Source organism: Larus michahellis, chromosome 1 (genome assembly GCF_964199755.1).
Source record: "Larus michahellis chromosome 1, bLarMic1.1, whole genome shotgun sequence".
In the NCBI taxonomy this organism is placed as follows: Eukaryota; Metazoa; Chordata; class Aves; order Charadriiformes; family Laridae; genus Larus; species Larus michahellis.
In genome coordinates this window covers 120,279,873-120,302,803 of record NC_133896.1, presented here as the reverse complement: position 1 = coordinate 120,302,803, position 22,931 = coordinate 120,279,873, and the positions used below count along the sequence as shown (strand labels likewise).

At 45.5% G+C, this 22,931-nt stretch overlaps 1 protein-coding gene across 9 annotated transcripts in view; it reads left to right on the top strand.

The window, feature by feature from the left end:
- The window catches only part of TIAM1 (TIAM Rac1 associated GEF 1), a 192,261-nt gene that overhangs the window by 28,386 nt on the left and 140,944 nt on the right, over positions 1 to 22,931 (top strand). For 5 of the 9 annotated variants that reach the window (XM_074600674.1, XM_074600573.1, XM_074600583.1 and 2 more), the window contains exon 2: positions 8,390 to 8,716. The gene's annotated coding sequence lies outside the window, so the exon portion shown is untranslated. Of the gene's footprint in view, positions 1 to 8,304; positions 8,717 to 22,931 lie in introns of those variants that run through there. The other 4 variants (XM_074600601.1, XM_074600637.1, XM_074600609.1 and 1 more) reach the window with 3 other exon arrangements.

Genomic DNA, 22,931 nt, shown 5'->3' with positions numbered 1-22,931 from the left:
ACGCAGCAGAAATAATTTGGCTGCCTGAGGTGCCGCTTGGCGGGCCCACGGTTGGGTGCTGGCATGGCATGCATGCCAGTGTACCTGCTGATGGGGGAGCTGCGAAGGGAAGGCTGTGGGGCAACACAGGCTCAAAAACACAGACTGAATGATTTCTACCCTCTACTTGATCAATTCAACCTGATTATTTCTAATCATCAGTCTATAGAAAGTCCCTGCACTCCTGGCTGGGAGAATAACTATATTCCCATTAGCTTTCAAAGAACAGTGTGGTTTTCCCTGATAAAACCCCGTGTGTGTTTCTGAAGGCTGTTCTTGTTTGGCAACGTCCTTTGGGTGTCCACAAGCGCTGGTCTGGAGGATGTCGCCTGTCACCTGTGGGCTCTGTGAGCCGCGAGCCTTTGGGCTCACCACCCCTGCGGGGCTGGTAGGTGGGCACGGAGGGGTGTCTGCTCTCAGCTGTGCGACGTTGCAGCTGTTATACCTCCCAGATGTGGGTGCGACTCCCCAGCAGGGCGAGCATAGAGGTCTGGCCCCTCATCTCTGTCGTCTTGTGCTGGCAATTTGCACGGGAGTTTGGTCAGAAACAGAAGGCTACGTCAGGGCTGCAGCAAGGCTTCTTTAAGGCGTTTTCATTTATAGCAAACTGACACTGAGTATTACTACACTTTCGATAGAGGTGGGGGTTAATCTTACTTGCTTCCTACACTCACACCTCTACCTCGGATCTGTCTGCATTAGACTCAATACTCATTTTGTTGACTTTTGGCAATTTCTAAACTAGCTTTAAAAAGTATTTGGAGCAAAAACGGGTCGCTTAGCAACCCGCTCCTGCCGAGGACTCCTGGAGAATGGGTCAGTGATTAACAATTATGTCCAATTGAGGTTAAAAATGCAGGGCAGTCTGCAACATTGCTGCTCTGACGGCTGGAATATTTCAGCATCACGATGCTGGGATTTATGGTGATGGTAAGAAAATTTTTACCAGTTGTAGTTCTGACCTCATGAACATGATGATTCAAGACTTCAGTGTTATGAAATTGGACTGAAGCCTCTTTTCTTTACTGGTATATTACAAAAAAGCATTAAATGACCATCAGATGAGTAACGTAGGCATGACCTATATGTTCTACGTATATTTTTTTTCCCAAAGCTCTGGGCCTTCCCCTGGCCATATGACTTCCCAAAGATCTGCATGGGAGGGTGGAAAATGGGGAGTCTAGCTATAGAGCAGAAATGGAAAGGGAAGGTGGCTTTTTGGTTTTTGGTCACCTATCTGAGTGTTGGCGCAGTGTTCCTCCAAGCAAGGAAACAACAAATGCCACATATGCTTGATGAATATATTTTTCTGAGCCTTATTTTGGCAACGTGATCATTTTCCTAAGTCCTCGGTGGTGCTTTCGTTTCAGGATGAAGAGATCGTTGGCAACTCTTTCTCCTTTTACAGAGTAGGGAAGGAGGTGGCTAGATTGTGATTTCATTTACCCCAATAAATGTCCCAGTACTTATCATTTCTGCAGGAACTTACAGTGAGAATATTAATCATTAAAACAGCACTCTATCTCTTCGATGTTTTTAGAACTCTGGCAGTGAAATCAACGTTGTTTTGCCAAGTCATTTACTTCTATTGTCTAATCAATTTCTAAAGGCTCTTGCCTATTTGCTTCTTTGTTTAATTAACCCTTCGTTTCAGCCTTATCCCACCCCAGTCATCATCCCAAACTTGAGAAATAAGGATCAGCTGACAGCGCCTCTTCAGCAGTCACGGGAAGCGCTGAATTCTGGGAGCCCTGACTGGAGGTGATTTATATTCCTAAGGACTAATGTTCCATCACTGTCCGAAGCCGACAATGTCACGGGCAAGCAGGCAGCTCTTTTCCTTCACTCCCTTGACCTTCCCCCCGCCCCCCCGCCCCCCAGCTTCCACTGAATAGGCTTATTCCCTGCCAACTTAAAAAATACATATTTATTTTTAAAAGTTCCCTTTCAGGCTAATATTACTCATCATCTTAACTCACCTGCCACTGCTGATCAAGGAGAAAAATCATCTTAATACCCCTTTCCACAAGAGTAAGAGGATGTCTTAATGAATGCTTTCCTTTCTTGGTTTTGATCCTTAAACATACTTTACCATTGTCGGTTCTTTATGGCTTCTGTCTGCCAAACATGGGACTAAGTGGTAAAATCCATACTTGAGACTTTGCAGATGCTTTTAGGTGTCATTAAGGATTGTTAATATGCAGAGCATCGCCATGCGACAGAGGCTGCTAGAGTAGGAAATCAGATCCATCAGCTGTTGTTAGAGCTGCAGGACAGCAGAAATCAGTGACTGGGACTGGATTTGGACAAGGATTCCTCATTAGTACACTGAGGGAGTGTGGGGGTGTGATGGGGATGGAAAAAGGCAAACCTGAGCATGTTCCTTCTACTGCAGAAGATTTGGAGCATCTTTTGAATCCCATAGCTCTTGCAGTCACTCTGATGTCTCCTAACTACAGAAAGACTATGCCCAAACTTGATAGTGTGGACTACATTTGTATAAATTGAATTGATGTCCAGTTTCAGGCTATCTACTGCCTGCTTCCACAGGCCAAAGATTTTTCCTTCCTTCCTGGCTTCTTGATTAGTGTCTTAATTCCTGCCTTCCAAGGCTTTTCCTGGTTGGTTGTTTGCCACAAGAGATTGATTTCTACACCCATCTGTCCCAAGGCAGGTAGTTGCTTGGGGAGCACTTGTGCTTGTTTGTGGCAGTAGCGGTACAGTCAGGCAATTTTGCTGCTGGATTGAGTTGGCAGCGATCACTACTCAACTGTCCCATGCCTGTGCACAGCAGCCAGTTGTGTTCTCACCCTCCTAGGATGAGATGGGAGTTTTAACCCAACAAAATCCCTCTTTATTGGAAAGAAATTGGATGCTGCAGATGCTGCCTGCTGTGTTTCCTGCTTGCTTTCAGTGGAGCATCACGGTTTATGAAGGCTTTCCCTCTCCTACAGTAGAGGGACATTTTTTTTGTCAGGCAAACACTTTGTGGCTTGCAGCATGGGCTGTTTGGGGGTGCTTGTGTTGAAAGGCCTGCTGCCCATTTACCTGTGACTGTAGGCTGTTTGCTCGATAGCCAGCGTGAGCTTTCTGCCTTCTTTCCCTTGCACTGAAAGGCCTGGGAGCATCAGGGGTAGGGGGTGGCAGGGAGCAAGAGTGTTTCCTGCGGTCTGTCATGGCTCAGCAAGGAAGGGAGGCCGGCTGAACAATGAATCGTGTGTATCTGCTTTATTTACTTAACGAGCTCTTCTCCACCTTGGGAAGTTCAAAAGATTATTCTATGTGCTGATTTCTGATACCAAACAAGCTGGAAATGTTAGTGGTTTTGTTAATGTTGCTCCTGGCTCTCATGGCGTTCACTTTAGATAAAAATAAAAATGGTTTTAATGTGCTTGGCATGGGAGCTTTGATTTGAAATGAGTGCTGTCAGCCATATTAAAAAGATGATAAATTACACTGAAAAACATGTGTTTGTTTCTAGTAGCAGCACTAGGGTTATGCCACAAATACAGTAAAAGCAGAATCATTTAATATGCAGATATCTGCCCCTCCTGGCTCTTACCATGCTGTGCTGCACTGTGGTTTGCATGTGTTGTCCCACAGTTGCTTTTTGCTGGTGGTGAAGCCAGTTCCCTGTGTGGCGGCTCCTGCTCACATGGGGCACTGGCATGGGTGGTGGCAAGGGTTGCCGTGTTATCCCATGTGGTCTTTCCTTGGGCTCCCTGCTCTCCGCTGTGCCGTGGGGGTTCCCCAGGCATCCTCGTTCAGCACATGGGGGGGCCCCTTTGGCATTGCCACGTCAGATTTGGCTTTGCACTGGCAGTGGCAAAAGCCCTGCCTCCAGGCAGAGGGATGCCTATGCGAGGGCTGCACTCTGGCTGCTCTCCTGGAGTCCTGCTTTTGGGGCTATTTTGGTCTGTTGCTGGTTGCTCTGTGTGCTCATTAAATTCAGCGGGAATTCATGGGTAAAAAGGAAGATAGAAAATGTAACCCAGAGTAAGCTCTAATAGATTTGTAGATGAAAACCAACTTGACATATTTCTGTATTCGAGAATTATAATCTAATCATTCCTTCACTTGCACAGCAGGGACTTCAACAGCATGTAGTTATTTACATATAGGGAACATTAAACAGCCACCTCTCTAAACCATATGTGAACATAAAATCTAACAACCACTGCTGAGTAATGGGTATCCGCGGAAGATATGAATAAAAATAAAGCAGAAACAAACATAATGAAAAGGTATTATTGCAAGGAGTAGCTGTGACAGCGGCATATTGTGACCCTATAAATCTGTATCCTCTTGAATTAACACTATACACATTGAACACGTGCAGAGGGTTTGCTTTGTATTCCTTTCTAGTTGTAGCAAGCTGGCGGGGGCTTTGTGATGTCTTACTGCTTTGCCATAAGGAACTAGAGGATGGCACACCACATCAGTCCAGACTGCTTTGGACTTGTTGTCATTGCTCCTTTGGGGCAGTTGTGGTCCCTCAGAAATTTGAAACCTTCTTTTAATTTGCTGTCAGCTAACTTTGGGGCTGGCTTTGTTGCTCAGTGTATTAACCTCCTAGCCAGTGTATTGCCTGTCTGTCCTTTGAGATGCAGTGCTGAGTAGCTGGCTCCTGAAATGGCTCTGGTCCTGCAGGGATTAGGATTAATTTGTCCAGGTGCTGAGACACACTCCTGTGACTGTATTGCTGGGGCTGCGATGTTGCCTGTGGTGCTGGCACGGGCACCTTGGCTTTGCCATAGTTACTGTGGATTCTCGACAGCTCCCGTGGCTGTTGCCAGGCTGCTGCAGTGTGAGGGTATGTGCTTCGAGTGTTTGAGATTGGCAAAGGGATTTGGGGCTGTTCATGGTTTTTACTACTTTTGGGAGAAAAACGCATGGAGGGGCATCATCTTTGGAGAAATCACTGCTCTGTCTGTATCACATGAAATAAATATGCATAAAGGCTTTCCCAGAAATACTATGGTTTTATGGATTCTTTGCATTGGTTGATTAGTTTATTGAAATGTTATGCCTACTTTCCTGTCATTTTCTATTTTGAATACTAATTACAAACAGGAATTTGAAAATAATTCCCTAATAAAGGAAAGGCATTACCAAATGGATGCAACTGCATCCTGCAGAAGCCATGCTTATCCCATAGGCATGTTTTGATGGTGGGGCTAGATACTGGGGTCTCAGCGTGAAGGTTAGATACAGAGCGCTGTTAGTTGTAAGTAAGAAATGTATTTCCCCCCAATAAATGCATGTCTGAATCTTCTCATCGCTGGAGTCCTTTGCGGTTCTGGTAATGGTAAGCCTGAGAAGAGTAACTTTTGTTGTGTTTTAGGATAAAAGGAAAAGCTAATTTCTGTGGTATGGGGGGAATATGACAGTGAGTTTCTATCACAGAACTGAAACACTGTTTCCTACTACTAAAACACTGTTTCTACAATATTTTAACAAAATACTGTCCTTTGCATCTCTCTCATCTTTTAACCCCCTGCATTCCTGTGTCCTAATGGGAGGGCAATGCAAAATGGGGATGGTGGTGGGCTTAAATTTTTTGTTCTTAAATCCACACTATTTGTAAGTAGGATCTCGGAAATCTCAACTGTATTTTAATTTGGTTAGTCAAAGTATAATTAGTGCGAATGAGGTAAGAAACTAATTTAAACACAGCAAGTGTAGTGAAGAATCCAATTTTCAGAAATCAGTAGAAATATAATTGGAGTCATTAAGTGCTGACTTCGGTAATTAAGAGTCGGGTTTTGACGTTTCAGGCTTGTGTTGCTAATTGTCCGTGGAGAGGGCAGAAAAATATTTTGTTTGCTGCAAAATTGGTCGCTCTCTGGACCCGTATAGCCAACAGCACGAGTGCTGCCCTGTGGCTCAGGTGAACCTTCAGCGTTTGAGATTTGCTTGCTCAGGTCCCAGGCTCCTCATCCCTCCCTGCCTGCAGCAGGGGACATGTGGGAGCATGTTTCGGGGCCACCTGATGTGCTGGGGCCCGTGCGTGGGAGGCTGGCCCGTGCATGGCCTTGGCTCTGCTGCTATGGGGCAGCCCCTCGCGCTGGGGGATGGAGGAGCCCACAGGGGCCATACCCTGTGCTGGGGATTCATTGGGGTGGAGAAACCTGTCTGTGTCTGGGCAGGCATGGGCTTCAGCTGCTCAGTGTCTGGTCTCGGCTGGGGAGGGCAATTTGGCTGTCCCCGGGTCTTTTCTGGTCTAGGGGAGCCCCTGGGTGCTCCACTGTAGGAGCTGGACCAGTCCGGGAGTGGCTCTGTCTCAAAATAGGGACCTGGCCATGCTCTGCTGAGGTTTTGGTTGCGTGGCAAAGAGCTACCGAGAGGCAATACATCATTGACAGATGATGCCATGCAGTGTCATGACCCAAAAGCGGGTCCTTTATGCTAATATTCAGGAGAAGCCTTTTTTGAAGCCAGAGGTGGATGCCTACCACCTTAATCTATCTTGCACTCAAAGTTTGATCTTGGATTGCAGGTCTGATAAAATAACTGGGTCTCTGCAGACTTCAAGTGCTGTTAAAGTTATTCATAAAAGAAATTGGTGGTAGGATAAGTGCATCCTCGTCACTTCTTGTTTGCAAAATTATCTCTAAGAAGTTGGGATGTTATGCATTTTTTAACTCCTGCAGTTCAACCAAGATGCTCAGCACGCTTTTGTTATGATAATGGAGAAACCATAAAAAAACCCTGACATGCTGATAGTTATCATCATATAAAGTAAGCCTTATGTTTACTTTCATATTAAAAATGCTAATTTTCCAGAGCAATGGCATTTATAAGACTTTTTTTTCCTTTTGTTTTGTTGTTTTCCAAACCCCCAGATAATGCCCTTGTTTGGGCCTCCAGCGTGGAAGCTGATGTGATAGTTTTTTGTGCTTTTGAGCTTTCATACCCACAGACAAATCCATCATCGGCTGAGATCTCTTGCTTTGTGTTTGAGTTTGCAATTATCTTGCGGCCCAGCGGAAGCCAGTGCTCAGCTAGGATGTTGCTTAAAATGTGTTTTTAAAACTTTGGCCTTGCTCATTTCTTAGCTGTGTTAAAACCACCGGCAGTTTAAACGTTTATTTTAACCAGAAATCCCTTCCCCCCCCCCCCTTTTTTTTTTTTTTTGCAGTTGTAGTGTTTTTTCACAGTGCTCTGCAAAATTGCGTTTCCCTTCTCTTCCCAGGGATCTGACCTTTAAAGCTGAATGGGTGATTTCTTGTGTCCTTGTTCGGGTTTGTGTTAGACGTGGGGCATCTTCTGAACAGTGCAGGATAGTCTTTGGGGTTGGGCACCTGGTGATGGAGCAGCCAGGGACGGGCACCCCGAGGGAGTGCTCATGGGAGCAGCCTCTGCCACCCAGCCATGGTCAGAAGAAATAATCTTAATGTCCCTCTGTGTCCCTTTGCAGCCACATGATTTTCTGTATAACGCATTCAGAATACCTGGCAATGGCTGAACAAAAGCCAGAGAAGCACTTTAAATAGTTAGAACAGATTGGGGAAATCATGCCGAGCTTTACCAACCAGGCTGGCTAGAAAGGACTGTCTCTTAGCTGCCTGGTCTTCCATACACCCAGCAAGCAGCTCTTGTGTTTCATGACGGGAGGCGGGGTTCCAGGCTGGGGTGTGAGCTGGGCTTTCTGTACGTTGTTGTCCCCGTCTCAAAGGCACTGGGCACCCAGCTAAGCTCCTGCTCGCAGCTGCAGATTAGAGGAATAATGAGGATATGCTTTGGTTTAGGCATAATTTTTTTCCTGTTCCTTTTCCCTTCCCTGTTTCCTTTTGTTTTATCTCTTTAGACAGCCTCTGTTGCTGCCTAATTGGATTACTAGGTCACTCTACCAACTAACTGTGGGCTGTATAGGACTGGGACCAGTCCCTGAGGCTTGTTTGGGGGGCTGATGTGGGCTGTCAGCCTGCTAAGCTGCTATAGTCCTGTGGGGCCTCAGTGGAAAATGGCATTTCCCCGATGAACCCTACAGTGGCCGCATGAAGGAATGGATCCATTCCTTCATCTCACTTAGCTTTTTAGCTTTTGTTAGGAAAAATTTTAAAATTCTTTCTTTTAAAGTGTGCTGTATGGTACATAGCCTACAAGTAGGACTGGCTGTCTTCTGGGAAACCTTGAATGCAGTTCAGATGTTTGCACATTAGAGATGAACAGCTCTTACTTAAAAAGTGTGCTCTGTATCTTAAACAAAACACCTCCTCGCAGTTTCCATGGTAAGCTCTCCTTCATAATTGAATAACAGTCATAAATGGTTACATAAAACACAAGCAAAACGCTGCACTGTAGCTGAAGGCTGCACTTTTCAGCTGTGTGTTTGCTCTTTGCGCAGGGGAGCGTGCCAGTACCTGACGGCGAGGCTTGACGTGGGGTGCAGCTCTCTAACCCCTGATTGCTGGAGCCTGGGTCTCTGTAGAGGCTTCTCGTGTTTGTCTCAGAGCCGCCGTGTGACTTGTCTCCAGACCCTTCTGCTAAGGAGAAGCCAAGTGGAGGAATCATGAAGGCCGAAATCTGTTGATGGGACTACACAGAGAAAAACTTAGACCCTCTGCTTTCAAGGTATCTCTCTGCCGATAATATTGTCAAACTGTCTCTTTCCGGAGCTACTGTATTTACCTAGAAGCTGTTAGACCTTTGAAAAATAAGAGATCTTGCCAAGGTAAGTACAAATGATGTGTCAGACCATGTTTTTAAAACTTTATTCTTTTTTTTGTCTCTTTTTTTTTTGTTTCTTTCTTTCTTCAGTGACTGAGATGGTTTCAAGAAAAAAAAAAAATAAAGCTTTGCTACTTCTGGGACAAGAACTTCTGTGCTGTTCTGCCTCTTAGGTTTTTACAGTTTAAGTGTGTGGGTGTCTGTCATGGTGTGTGTCCCATCCCCCTCCTCATTTCTATGCCTCTTTTATTATGAGGATTTGGGTCTCGTTTGCTTAAAATTTGTCACGTGGACCTAGCAGCTGTTAAAAAGAACAAACAAAAAAAAAAAACACCAACAACAAAAAAAACCCTTGGAAAACCCCAAATATGAAGTAGACCTCAGGGTTTTGATGCCTGAAGGTTGGCAATGCTGTATTCCCACCGGTGGAGCTCCTTGCAAGCAAGGGGTTCCTCCTCCCAGGCAAGAGCATACTTATCTATCTCTTGCACCTGGTGTGTGCATCGCTGACCCTTCCTGAGGGCTGTTCTGCCTGCACCCTGCTCTCCTGCCCGGCCTGAGTCCCTGTCAGTGGCAATCCTGGAAATGTGCCGGTGTGTTTCCCAGCCGGAGGCAGAGATGCTGGGCGGGACAGGGAAGAGCCGATGGGCTCAGAAGGGTGCATGGCACGCAACCAGCCATGTGTGCGGTGCCCTTCAGTCTGCTGCCCTGACCCTGCCTGTCACTGTGTGGCATACTGCCCCCTCGCCCCAGATCCCTGCCTATGGGCCGTGTGGTGGTGGCGATGGATGCTGAGTTCTGGATTTAGCACTGTCAGCAGTGCTGCATGTGCAGGCGGGTGATGCTGAAGCGTGCCCTGTGTCCACGTGCCTTTCACCTTGGACAGGGAGCATGTCCAGGGGCGTTATGTCACCTTGGAAAGACTGCATGTGACAGCTTACTTGTGGATGTTGTTTTGCTGCTTCTCCCCCCCTGTAGCACTGCTGATTTGCAGGCAGCGGCTGCTCCTCCAGCCCTCCGCTCTCAGTGCTTCCCGATTGCTGCACATATGGTGTGTGAAATTACCCGGTGCTTGCCGGCCTACGTGCCACCGGCAGCGCCAGCTAGTAACAGAGTGGCAGACTGAACTCTGAATTTTCCCCTCTCCTCCGGAGGGAGGGGGTGAGAGGGTTTTTTTTGTTCTTTTGTTCGTCTGAGTTTGTATCACAAAATGCGTTGGAAATAAGCCTACTTGCCTGCATGTGGAGGGGAGAGGAAGGGATGCAGGGGAGGTGACAACAAAGCCATCGTCTTGTTTTGCTCCATCCAGGGAGCAAGATGCGGTGGGGTTTCCTACTTCTCGCTTTGGTAGCAGGTGCGAGTTGCCCCTGTGCTGACGGGTGGGAACGGGGCATCTTGGCGGGAAGCCTGCGGCACCGGGATATCTGTGCAGTGAGTCCCTGCGCCTTGGGTGGGTGATGAGCTTTCCCTCTGATGAAGTATTTGGGATTTTCCTGTGGCTGTCACTGTCCCCTGCGCCCAGTCAAATGCATGTGTTCTGCCTCACTCCTGCACTCTGGTAAGGCAAGGGCAACTCTCGATGGTCCCCACTTTAAGGCAGCTGGTCCCTACATGTGGTGCCAGGGGCTGGGTGAGGAGGGGGTGCGAAGCAAGAGGTTTGCAGCCTTGGAGTCCCTGTGTAAGTCCTCAACCTCCCTTTTTGGGGAGGGAAGAAGAGGAGGGAGGTGGGGAAGGAGGATGGATGGTGTTGGCTCCATCCATCTTGTGGCTGTTGTGGTCCCTCTGCAGTGCTGCATGCCCCTGGGGCATTGGCCCTGCTAGCCTCCCCCATGGCAGAGAGGGGCACTGGGGCTGTCGGGCTGCCTAGGGGCTCTGGAAGACATCGCTCTGTCAGCTCTCAGCCCTGGTGTTCTCTGCGCTGCCTGAAATTGTGGAGGCCTCATTTGTTTCTGATGAAAGCCGAAGCCCTGTTGGAAAGGGAGCATCCTCCAAGGATGCCCGGATGTGTCTGAGAGGGGCTGCTTTCTACCCCCGCCCCCCTTTTCTGGTTTTCCCTCAGGTTTTTGCTAACTGTGAAGCTGCTAATGTAAAATGAAGGCATGGAAATTTCATACTGTAGCAATTAATCAGCCCTCCCTAATACTTTCCAGTTGTAAATTGCCAGCGCTAACAGATGCATGGTCCTGTTGCAGCCGAGCAGCTGATCCTGCCAGGAGCCGATGGTGGGTTATGTTTGATTGGTTACCGCATCCTGGGAAGCCATAGTGTACCACTACCCAAGTATAGTGCTCTGATTAGTTTAACAGAAAGTTTCCAGTTATTAGTTAAATGTGTTTTTACTAATGTTTCCCCCCTCCCACCCCCGTACTTAAGCAAAACTAAAATAGAAAAGGTGTTACCTTGTCACGGCACAGCCAGTGCAAGTTTCTAGGCTTTGGCTCGGTCCCTGCAGTGCGTGAGAGCTGGTCAGTAAATTCCTGTTTGATTTCGGTAGGTGTAGGATTATTTTTGCTGCGGACCCTACACACACAGATCTCCCTCCTTGTTGAGGATTTAGGGGGGAAAAGAAAGCAAATAACAAACGTGAGGAATTTTCCCTTTAACAATGTCTTGTTGCAGAGAAGTGGGATTTCTTGCCCTCTGGCATCCCTAAGTCAGAGACTTCGGAGAGCAGAGGTCAGGATTTGGGGAGGGAGGAGGGGGGATTGGTTTGGGCTGCACCCTGCTGATGTGACTTATGGAGCGCAATTTGTACAAAGCAGTGCTGTTCCCATCCGCCCCATGTCTGCTGGATGTAGCTGGCTTGCGTGCTTTGATTAAAACGTTGCAGGGAGGGGAAAAGAAGGAAGAAACTAAGCGCATTTCCTATCTTAGATTTTTAGGAGACACTTAAGGGAGTACACTTGGATGAATAAGGGCAAAGGCAAATTGCAAAAAGCACTTACTAAACTTGTCTGGGGATTTCAGCCCTGTAGTTTGCACTGTGAAAGCTGGGCATTTCTTTTAAGAAGCGGCAATAAAAGCCGACAAGCCTAAAGACCCAGATTAATTTAGAAACTCTGCAGTTGGGGAGGGTGGGGGGGTGAAGGAGGGGTGGAAACAGAAGTGCAGCGACTCAGACTGACCTTTCCATCAACTCCACCGCTCTTCCAAAAACGCATGCGGCGTCCAAGCTGTGATCGAACCACGAGGTCCCCCAGGCGGCACAGGGGCAGGCTGTACCTCAGACGCTGGGGTACCACCTTGCTCCTCAGATGGGACCGGACCTCCCCGTGTGGGGCTGCATGGCCGGCGAGGGTCGAGGCTGTCCGTCAGTCTGGCCGATCGGCGTGGTACGGCGCTGCTGAAGTAGCGGCGCCAGAATCTGTCCTGAAAGCGCTGAGCAAGGCGCAGAGGCTTATTTTGCAATACGTAGCAGCTTTTTTATGCAACTTAGAGAAGCTGGCTTGCAGTTATACGCACTGTCTGACGCGGATTGGTGGCTATTATAAAGGATTTAATTATCCTGATGACCCAAAGTAACAAAAGAAACAGGCCTGTTCATGTCAAGCCGTGATGGTACGCGTGGTTACATTACTTCCCTCTTTTCTTCTCCACCCGCCTCTCCAACATAAAGCTACAAAGTGAAAGATTATACCGGTATTCCTCTTTCCCAGGCTGCTATATACAATTGTTTCTATGATCTTTGTTTACATAGATCTAAGGCAGATTAAAGAGCCTTTTAAAATCAGAGTACTTGTCAGGAGACTGGGTGAACCTGTGTATGTAGCTCACCAAAAATATTTCAGACCTCCTGGTACCTTCCATCCTCCTTCCCTAATCTTACATTTGTGCAGCTGGGCATTTTGTGTCCTGCCACAAGCTCCCTTCTGCTCTAGGAAAATTTTAACTGTTTATGAAGTCTAGTAAAGCTACAGAGACATTCCCTCACGGTGTTTATTAAACCATATTCCCTTCAGCGGGAAGCAGAGAAGAGAAGCCAGTTTATCTTTCTATGGGGTCCTTTGGAGGGAGATGAAGACCTTAATGCAGGTAAATGCTCACACCCATAGCAAAGGTGAGCCCTTTCCATAAATAAGCTGCCATCCTGCCTGCAAGGACAGCAGTTGAAGGAGCAGCAGAGGCTTGGGGAGGTGTAGTGGGGCTGCCCAAATGGAAGCGATGCTGCAGGAAATAAAAGCCGGGTCTCCTCGTTCCCTTTTTGATCTTTGTCAATAGGATGGATCTTCCGACTGTGGTGGGTTTCACTTCAATTAGAGAGTATCTTCCCCTTCAGTTGTCTCTGTACTAGTTCCCTGAGGTAGGTCATCGTATGATCAAACTCTCTCCTGAAGCCATTTGTAAGCAGCTATACGTTGTGATACAAGTTTACGATCATATAGAAATATCGCATATTATAATTATGTGTAATCTTACCAGTTTAGGAAGTTATTAGATTACTTTGTGCAAATATTTTGACCTGTGTAGAATGGGAATATTTACTGACAAATTTGTTGAAGTCTTTTCCCTGCTTTTCAGTTGATAAAGGCTTAAGTAAAAAAGTTTGCTTTAGGAGTACGTCAGAGAAATCCTGTTTTGAAAAGCCATTTGGTTTCTTAGGAGCACGTGCACATGTGTTTTTCTCTTTATGTTCTTCGGTTTCAAGGGCATTTAAGCTCCATTTTTCAAAATTGAGTTATTTGGAAGCATTAGACTCTTTAACGTTACCTAAAGTGAACGAGACCATTTCTTAAATTGCTGCAAGTGTGTACCCATGTGCACAGTATGATCCTTACGGGGCCTGAGTAGCATCTTTGGATCACTGCGGAAACTTGGGAGCCCCTTACTCTTGCTTGTGCTTTGCCTCCAGTGACTTGGCTGGAGCTCACACAGCAGAACGCACTGTGGATATGGAGAATTGCCAGGTTTTTGTGACTGGCCAGGGAAATTCCGCTTATAAAACAGTCCCATTTCAAGAGGTTTTTGGGAGGCAGCTGGAAGAGCACAAACCCTTGCATTAGTTGCTATGGTTGATAAGGGTTTGTAGGCAGCTGCAGCTTGAGCTCTGAATAGTTCAGCTAGGTCCTTATCTTTACTTGCCCAAACGCTCCATCGAGTAAGAGCTGATATTTTTCCTGGGTGGAGGAGCAAAAGGATGGTTGCTGCTTGAGCTCTGAGCTCTGCCATGTTCAGTAGAAACGGGGAGGGCTTTCTGTCTGCTTCGGTGTGCTGGCCTGTCCCTTGGAGCCCTGTGTCTATACCTTCTGCCAGGGCTGTGCCATCCTGTAGGCAGGGACAACATTTGCAGGGGGTCCCTGTGTCACACGTGTATGTGAGGAATCTGCAGCCCAAAGGTAAATGAGTTAGATAGACCTTCATCTGAAAACTGCTCTTTTGTAAAGGCAGAGGGCTAGGGGTGCCCTGTGTTGGCACAGAAGGACAAATTGGTGTCGTGTACTTTTGTGGTTATTCCAGTGAAGAGAACTGCAACTCCTGCTGACCAGAGGCCGGTGAAACGTGCTCAGGAACTGTGGCAGAGGTGTCTGCCCTGCTGGATGTCCATCCATCACCTGTGGCAGAGGTTTTGGCTTCAGTCTCAGTGGTCGTTTTGCTCTTAGCATCGCTCCTACGGATTAAAGCAGTAATCTTTAAGTCAGGTGGTTTAATGAATTTCACTTAGTTCATGGTCTCTGCAGTGTTGAAATCTCTCATCAATTTGAACCTTTTTATTTCGGAAGTCAAAATGGAGGAAAAAAGCACACTAATTCAGTTTTAACACCGGGTTGTGTTGGGAGTACTATCTGTTACCAGTGAGGTACACTTAAATTCGACTAAGCCTTGGTAGGCACTGATCATTCGACTGGGAGGCCTGGGTGAGATTATTATATAAACCTTTCCTCAACAGTTTAAAGACTAATTAAATATTCTCTGTTCTTAGTTGTAAGGGAGATGCTGTTTTAATTACAGAAGCTTTCTTCCGACACGCAAAGCGCTCAGCTACCAAGAACAACATGGTGGCTTCCTAAACTTCATCTTTCTTTCTTATAATCTCAGTTGAGTTCAGTGCAAACCTGACCAGAAGATATGGCGGTAAGGTATAAATTATGTAGCCTTTTCCAGTTTGCGTCATCCAAAGCTGGTGTTTTTGAACATTAGCACGCAAGTTTCCATTCTTCACTGTTCGTGGAGAAAATGGAAAATGGTTTATAACCCTGCGCTCCCCCTTTTATCCTTTCTTTACCATCTTTGCCCTGTTAACTGTCAAAAGACACTTCTTGAGCTGAAAGCTTCGAATTTGGATACAAAAACTATCATGATCTTTTATAAAATACGTAAGACTATCCAGATGTGTAACAGGTTGATGTGAACCGAAGCTTTGGTAATTTTGAAAATGAGATGATATCCATGCATACAGCTCCTAGAAAACTGATCCATCAGTTATTTGTGGGTTTTTGAAAATCTGGAATGATTTCCTAATTTTGCAGGAGACTTAGTGTTCAATTGAGGGCTAACTGCTTCATTTCTGTCTGCCTCATTTACTCCCTTGTGTAAAAGACAAATAATACTGACACAAGAGAGTTGTATGAACAAATGCTTATGATCCAGTAGTGGTATGCCCTGCATAAGATATAGTTAATCCTGCCTTGGGGGCAGCAGGGTGCCTCATACAACCTTTTGAAATTTCTTTCAAGCCTGTGATCTAGGCTCCATTGGCTCAAAACAACCAGGCGTGTTTCACGTAGGAGTTCAGCTGAGTCTTGATGGAAGCCCGAACCATGTTTCTGTATAGTGTGGCATTTCATTTGGTTTCTCATGTTACCCCGGTTAGTCATCTCTCATCTTAATTTTTTCTTCTCTCCTGACTTGCAAACCAGATTCTGCTTGGTGGATGATGCGTATCATTACAAGAATTTGCCCTAGCAACCAGATAGATTTCCATAAATAGCTTATCCCATCATTGCAGAGCATCTCCGAACCTCAGGATGTTGTACTGCAGTCTCTCTGAGTGGTTAAAGGCTTTAAAGGCTGTCGTTTTGTTTCTAATGGTCAGACAAAAATAAACCATGCCGTGAGTGGACTTGACTTTGTGCGCAGAGTAATGCTATTTGAGACATGAGAGAAATTCCTGCAATGTTTACATGCTGAAGAAAAGTGCCTTTGAAGCCAAAGTATTTTTTCTGTGTATCCATGTGTATGATTTTGTTTACAGCTTGTTATCTGAACAGTCATCTGCTCAGTGAGCACCTGATGTTGAAAGACGTGTAGTGCCTGGGTTGGCCATGCCATGTTGAAGTTATCTACTTAAGTGGCTGCTCTTGGACCTTTTCCCTTGGTCCGTGGAGCAGACTGGCAGCACGCTTCCTAGGCTGAGGAGTGGGATGGCCAATTAACGAGGTTTTTCCTTTCTGGGAACACAGGCTATATGAGTCTCTGCAACTATTTGTTTTTTGTGCTAGTCAGCATGGGAAATATTTTAAGATACTTTCGGAGTGTGCCTGTTTTCTTTTCCCTGTCTCTCCAACTTAAGAAAATTCCAGTATTTGGGATATCATTGCATTTCCATAGCACTGCAGGAACATGAGGATTTATAGAGATGTGTTCGGCTGCTGATCATCATCTGCTGTGGCAATGCTTTTTGCAATGATTATCTTTTCATTGCTTTTGGAGGGCATTCTGCAGTCTGGCGTGTTGTTATAGTCTCCTCTACTGGAGAAACTTCACTTCTCCAAATCCTTTCCTCTAGCCGTCTCCTTTTTTGCTATATTTAAAACTATCCCTTACAGCTCAAACACTTTTTTTAAAAAAACCTTTCCCTAGCTGTTTTTCCTCTTAATCTTAATGCAAAGTCAAAATGAGGAATTTTAAGTAGCTTGACATCACCCCTGCATTTTATGCATAACTTCTAAATGCAGTAGCATTGAAAATGTAAACGCTCTGCTATAAAACTTGAAGAATTCAGAAATGTCCTCATTATGCTTGGGTTTAAAACTGGATTTGAATCAGAGGGGGAGTAAAGAAAGCTGTTCTGGACTCGAATGATGAGCATTGCCTTGGCAGTGATCCGGGGGCTGGGCTGGAAAGTGGGATCCCGGGTTCAGGTTCCTGCTCTTCTTCCCATGTCAGATCTCCCAGGTGAATGACCACAAGATGGATGGGTCTTCTGGGATTTCTCTTCTCCTTTGAAAAGAAACTTTCATACCTCACCTGAAAGACTTTTCATATAAAAAAAAATATTTTTGTAGCTCTTGTTTTCCCATATCGTTTTTGACAGGCACCTTCTTCTGATGCTGGCTGGGCTGCCTGGAGGGGTGGGGGGGGTGCAGCAACTTGAACTTGCAGGTTCAGGATGTGCGGCTCAGTCTTTGAGCAAAAAAAGCCGAATTGATGAGAGTTTGACAGTAGAACCCATCACAACGTGCGTTTCGGGGTCTGTGTGTGGGAGCAATCATGGAATATACTCTGCTGAAACGCCAAGTGTGAGGCTCTGTGTGCAGTCACAGAGTGTATTTACTCCAGAAATTTCACCCTGCACTGTCTCTGGGGAGCAGCTGTGTTTTGGAGGGATGGTTTCTCTTGCCTGGGCTTGCTTGTGTGCTAAGGGAAATGGCTCACAAAGTAACTTGGCTGTTTAAACAGCCTAGCCCTCGTTTTCAATGAGAACAACAGGTGTATTCAATGAAAAAATAAAATAAAGGCAAGATGTGCTAGATACCAGCTTCTATCTAGTGTCATATGAACCGGTATTATACCAAATCCATTTTCGATCATGCCCATATGTTTTGGTTTTTTTTTTTTGTGGTAGACTTTGCTGAAGAGTCAGCTGGTTCTCTGGATGCTTTCCTGAGAGGCCTCTTTGACTTTATCTGATATGAATTGTGAACCTGAATTTCATGGCGCGAAAGGAAGTCAGTGAGAAATGACATTACAGGCTTGGATGAAATGTCCATGGAAAATTCTTAAAGATGTCTTGGCGGGCTTTCTGTTGTATCCAAAATGGCTTAATTTGTTTTATGTTTACCACTGCAAATAGCTTTTAGATGATACAAAGAATGATGAGTTTGTGCTCATTTTTTTTCTTCAGTGTGATAGGTCTGGGTCAGAGGAGCATCTGCTGTTAGGAACTGAGGAAGGGGAACAAACGTGTGTAGTACCCAAGGGCTTTGCTTCTGATTTGATTGAGCTGTACCACTGCAAGCTTTTCTTACTCCTCTCTGCAAAACTAAAATGCTCCTTTAATACCATATACCTCTTTATTGATCTATATTTCTTTGTAATACAGCTGTGACCTGTTTAAGAAAAAAAAGAAACATAATCCAAAACCCAGAAGTGAATTAAAACAGTGGCAGGTAATTCAGTTTGAATGTGTGATGATGTGCAAGATGTAGGTTCTTGGGAGCCGGAAGTGACGTAGATCGTTAGTATAGAAGACGGAGGACTGCTCAGATTAAAGTGGGATGCCAGACATTGGTCTGCTTGTATGTATGTGGGAAAGAAGAGACAATCACATGTAGTATTTACACTGCATTACAGAGAGAGGGTTTTTTCATTATTTGCATTCTCCAGAGTATTCGATATCCTCTGATGTATTCTTGCCATATGTGTTTAGTTTCCAGAAGTTTATATATATTACCTGCTTTCCGTTCCAAACAATATAACATTTATTACTAGCTTCACGAGTTATTGTTTCAAGGGGGAAAAATCTGTACAAAGCTGCCTGTAACTTTGAGTTCTGCTCTGGCACCATACCATATGCAGTATATACCATCTGCGTCAAAGAGGATGATTAAAAAAAAATGCGTATCAACCGAGTCAGTGTGTAATTGTCTTAAAGTCATTCATAGTCATTAAAATCTTTTTGAGGAGTGTTCCTGATGCTTCGCTGTTGGTTGGTAAGATGTGTTTTAACCCTTAACCCCTTCCCATACTGCAGCAAGAAAATAAAGCTCATGTTTTCAAAGTGGTGATGTGCACGTCTCCGCTCTGCAAGTTGTTACGGTGACAGGCAGTCCTGGTGCTGCTCTGGGGACCCATCCCTCCCTGCCTTTCCTGGAAAGCCCCTGCGCTCTGCTCCTCAACAGCCAGCACCGGAGATGATGGGATCCAGCCCTGTGAAGAATCTATAGAGCCAGGGCTGGGTTGTCCCCAAGGGGTTCCTGTGGAGCTGCGCCGTCCTCTCCCCTAGCATCGTGCAGGTGGGTCCTGGGCGAGGAAGGGCAGAGAGGGCAACGGTGCCCAGGTTGCTTGTCTGCAGAAACAGGGGCAAGGAAATGGCAGTGTGTGCGCGGGTACATGAAGCAGCCCAAGAGGTGCTGGGTAAAGCTGGGGCGTGAGGAGATGGGGAGGGGGCATCTTCTGCACTGGAGAGTTTGTAGGGTCCCTTCTCAGCCTCCTTCCCCAAGATGGGGAGAGAGTACCACAACTGAAACAACAAGAAAACGTTCTGGGGCATCGCAGAAGGAAGCTTCTTGCTGAGAAATTACTCTGCTTACGGGTTGTGTGCTTGTAGCCTTGTGTACAATGGACAGAAAGACTGTATTGGACATAATTATAAATAAACAGGGGAACAACTGCAGTGCTGTAACATTGCTTTCCATGCTCACCTTCCTTTTTTTTTAATTACTTGCACTTGATTGTTGCAATTGATTGCAATTTTGAGAGCTAATTTTAGTGCATAAATCTTATAATGGAAGCCTGCCAAGTGTTTGTGTAATGGAGGAAAACAACTGCACAGAATTTGGTACAGGGTATGTTTGTCTTCCTTTCACTACCAAATGTTGGCGACCGTTTCATGGACTTAATATACTTGTATATAGCCAATTTTCTCAAAGAAAAAAATTCAACACCACCACCCCCCCCCCCGCCCCGGGAAAACAGAAGAGCAATTTGAACTGTGAGTTTTAAGAACAAGCTGAATTTAATGCTGATGAGAAAGTGATCATTGCCTTAGTTTTAGGACAAATAGCAAAACCAACTGAGTTCACTTTTAAACTTTGCATGATGGAACTGAGGGTAAATAATGTTGTTCCAACCTTAAGGAACAAATTCAATATGTTTAGCTGATGAAGTTAAAAGACCAGCATATGGGTATATAGATCTGGGCCCTTAGAAAATGTCATGGCAGTTTTCCTAGCAGCCTGGTCCAATTTCCATGAAGTTCAATGTCAGGACTTGCAGGGAGAGGAGATTTAGTTGCCACAGGGTAAAAATCAAAGATTTATTTCCAAGTGAAATGTTAACTCAGGAATAAATTTTCTTTCCACATCCATATTTTCATATATCTTGGAGTCAAGGTACAGTAAATTTGGGACTGTTTTGCAGGACTTTCCTCTTATTTCAGGTGCATTTGTCCAAAGAGGAGGAAGAAGTTTGAAGGGCTAAAGAGGATGTGAAGAATGCAGGTGGATTTGTGGTGTTTAAGGGACAATTTTTATGTGGATTGAAAACCGATACTCAATAGATTAGTTTTGGTGCTCGAATTCTTAGGTGAACTCACTTGTAAGATAAAGTACCAAAACTAATTGGAACTCATCTCATCTTTCTCTCCCACAGGTTTTTGGTGTCTCCTCTCACTTGTTTTTTACACTGTCATTCCAGTTGTGATTTGTCTTACATGCTTGTTTAAAAACAAGTTACATTTTCAAGCTCCTATTATACAAACATTTGTCTTGGTGGTTGTGCCAGAGTTATTCACAGATGTATGTTTTGGCAAAGTCAGGGCCAAGAGTGATGATAGCTGGAGGATCCACCTTCCTAAAACATCAGCTCGCTCTTTTGGTTTTGGGCATTTTTAGTTCAGCTCTGTGCCATATGGGTTTTACTTAAGGAGATCTCTTGTCCCTGCAAAAGCGTCTTTAAAAAGGATAGAACAGTTTAAATATGTTCAAGAGAATTAATTAAAATGCCTTTCAATTGAAAGTGAACGAGAGGGTTTTTTTCAAAATAAAGCTCCAGCCTTGTGAAACATTTTGCATCAATTACAAAAGGAACTTCAGTACATTTTTCTAAAATGAGGAATGAGCCAACTGCATCTGCTAGGTGTGGGAGTGACATTTCAAAATCCCACTGACAGTCGCGTTATCAAACTAAACATCATCTCTCCCTTACTGATGCTAACTGAGGAGCTCCCCATTTCTAGGGGTGAAATTGTCTCTTTGGAAAATGCCAGTGGAAGGCATGGGCACCTTCAGGCCTAAAACAGGACTGACCCCACAATTCTCTACCACGGTAAAATTTACTTTCTACAGGAAAGCAAGCTTCAGAGCCCCTTGTCCTTATTTGTGTATGGGTTCAAGCTGCAGCAGGGTAGGTTTAGGCTGGACATCAGGAAAAAATTCTTCACAGAAAGAGTGGTTAGACACTGGAATAGGCTGCCCAGGGAGGTGGTGGAGTCACCATCCCTGAATGTGTTTAAGAGTCGTTCAGATGTGGTGTTGGGGGATATGGTGTAAGGGAGAACTTTGTAGAGTGGAGTTGATGGTTGGACTCGATGATCCCAAGGGTCTTTTCCAACCTAAATGATTCTATGATTCTATGTCTTGGCCAGTGCCAAGAGGGCTTCCTGAATTTAGTTTGCCAGGTCTCTTTGGTAATGACACCTTCGTCTTCCCGGTGCCAAAGAGGCAGCTGCGGTGCTCAACACTGCCTTGATGCTGGTGGACCCAGTAGCTGCTGTCGGTCCTTCTGCTCCTGAGGTTGTGTGCTGGGATGGGGCCAAGGGGCTTAGCCGCCAGCCCACATGCCTGTCTCTGCTGGTCGTGGCCAGCTCTGGTCTCTTCAGGAGACTGTCAAAATGTCTCTCAAAAATGCCTCATTTAAATAGTGTATTTACCTAAGTCAGCTCTCCTTACCCTGTTAAAGAGGACTGAAGGAAGGGGAAAGCATGAAATATTTTCTGAGCAGTGAGGACTTTCACTGTTGGTTTATATTTACAAGTTTTTTTCAGGTGATACAATAATAACATGTTATACTGTAGTGAATGTTCCTCAGTCTTAAGCATAGTCACAATTATCTACTTATTTACATCACAGTTTTCATTGATAGATTACTGGGTGCATTGCAAAAGAAGACCTTTGATGTCATATTGGCTTTAATGGGAATGAATTGGGATTTTTTGAGAAGTGAAATGTCACAGCAAAAGGTCACGCTGTGGTGCTACAGCAGAGCTGGGAGAAGACCTCTGCTGTATGCTGTCAAGCGAGCAGTGCTGTTTGCAGTTCTAGTCTTCATTAGTTTGTTTGCAAAAAGATGACAGGATTGTAGAATTGTGTAGGTTAGAAGAGCTCTCTGGTTCCACCTCCCTCTCAAAAAGCATTTACAAGCATTTTTGTGTGTGTATGTGTATAAACAGTGATCTGGTGCAGGATCATCATGCGTATTGCCACCTTGTTTGATGCTGTTGCGCATGTTCTGAGAGAATTTATTTGCCACATTGGTCCGGAAGGGATGTACTCAGTCCTGTGAAAACTCAGATCTCCTAGCTCTATCATAAAGAGAGCAATGATATGAACTGGAAGAACGTGTCTTTGGAGAAACTGATGCAAAGAATGAGTTTGAAGGAAGGCTGGGTGGGCACAGAGAAAATAATACTGGCAATGTAGCAAACAGCGTAATAGAAAGCCAAAGCCGTAGACAGGACCAGGAGACAAAAAGAACAGTAACGAAAGAGAAGCAGTAACGTTAGAGAAGGCAAAGCTGGAAATGCAAGCAGAGAGGAGGTTGCCCTCTTTAATCTATTTGATTCGTAGATTCACTGAAACGTGAGGACAGAACAGTGGTGGTGATCGTCTGCACCTGGTGATGATCATCTGCACCTGTGTCTCTTTGGGAATCCTTGGGAATACCCTTTGAGAGGGGACCTGCCGGAGGTATCTGTGAAAGCAAATTGATGTTGCTGCGAGTGCAGATGAGCTTGTTCAGCCAGGGGACGTTTCTGCAAGGGCAGCTCTCGCTCTGGAGAATCAGTTGCAGAACAGAAACCAGAGGTGAAGACCCCAAATCCAGCCTGGCTGTCTGCATGACAGCAATCATGGCATATCAGGTTCTTTCTCCCCAAGGCCTGTGATCCTTCAGTTCAAGTGGCAGTGTCTCTCTTAAGATGTTCAGCTTCTTTTGCCGTGGCCTCGTTTGACAACAGACTGCCGTGCCCTCGGGTGAGACCCTCCGGCACCATGTTGCTTCTGCTCTGGAAACCTGTGCTCTGTTCAGCGTGCACAGTGTGCCTGTGGTAACGCCGGAGGAGC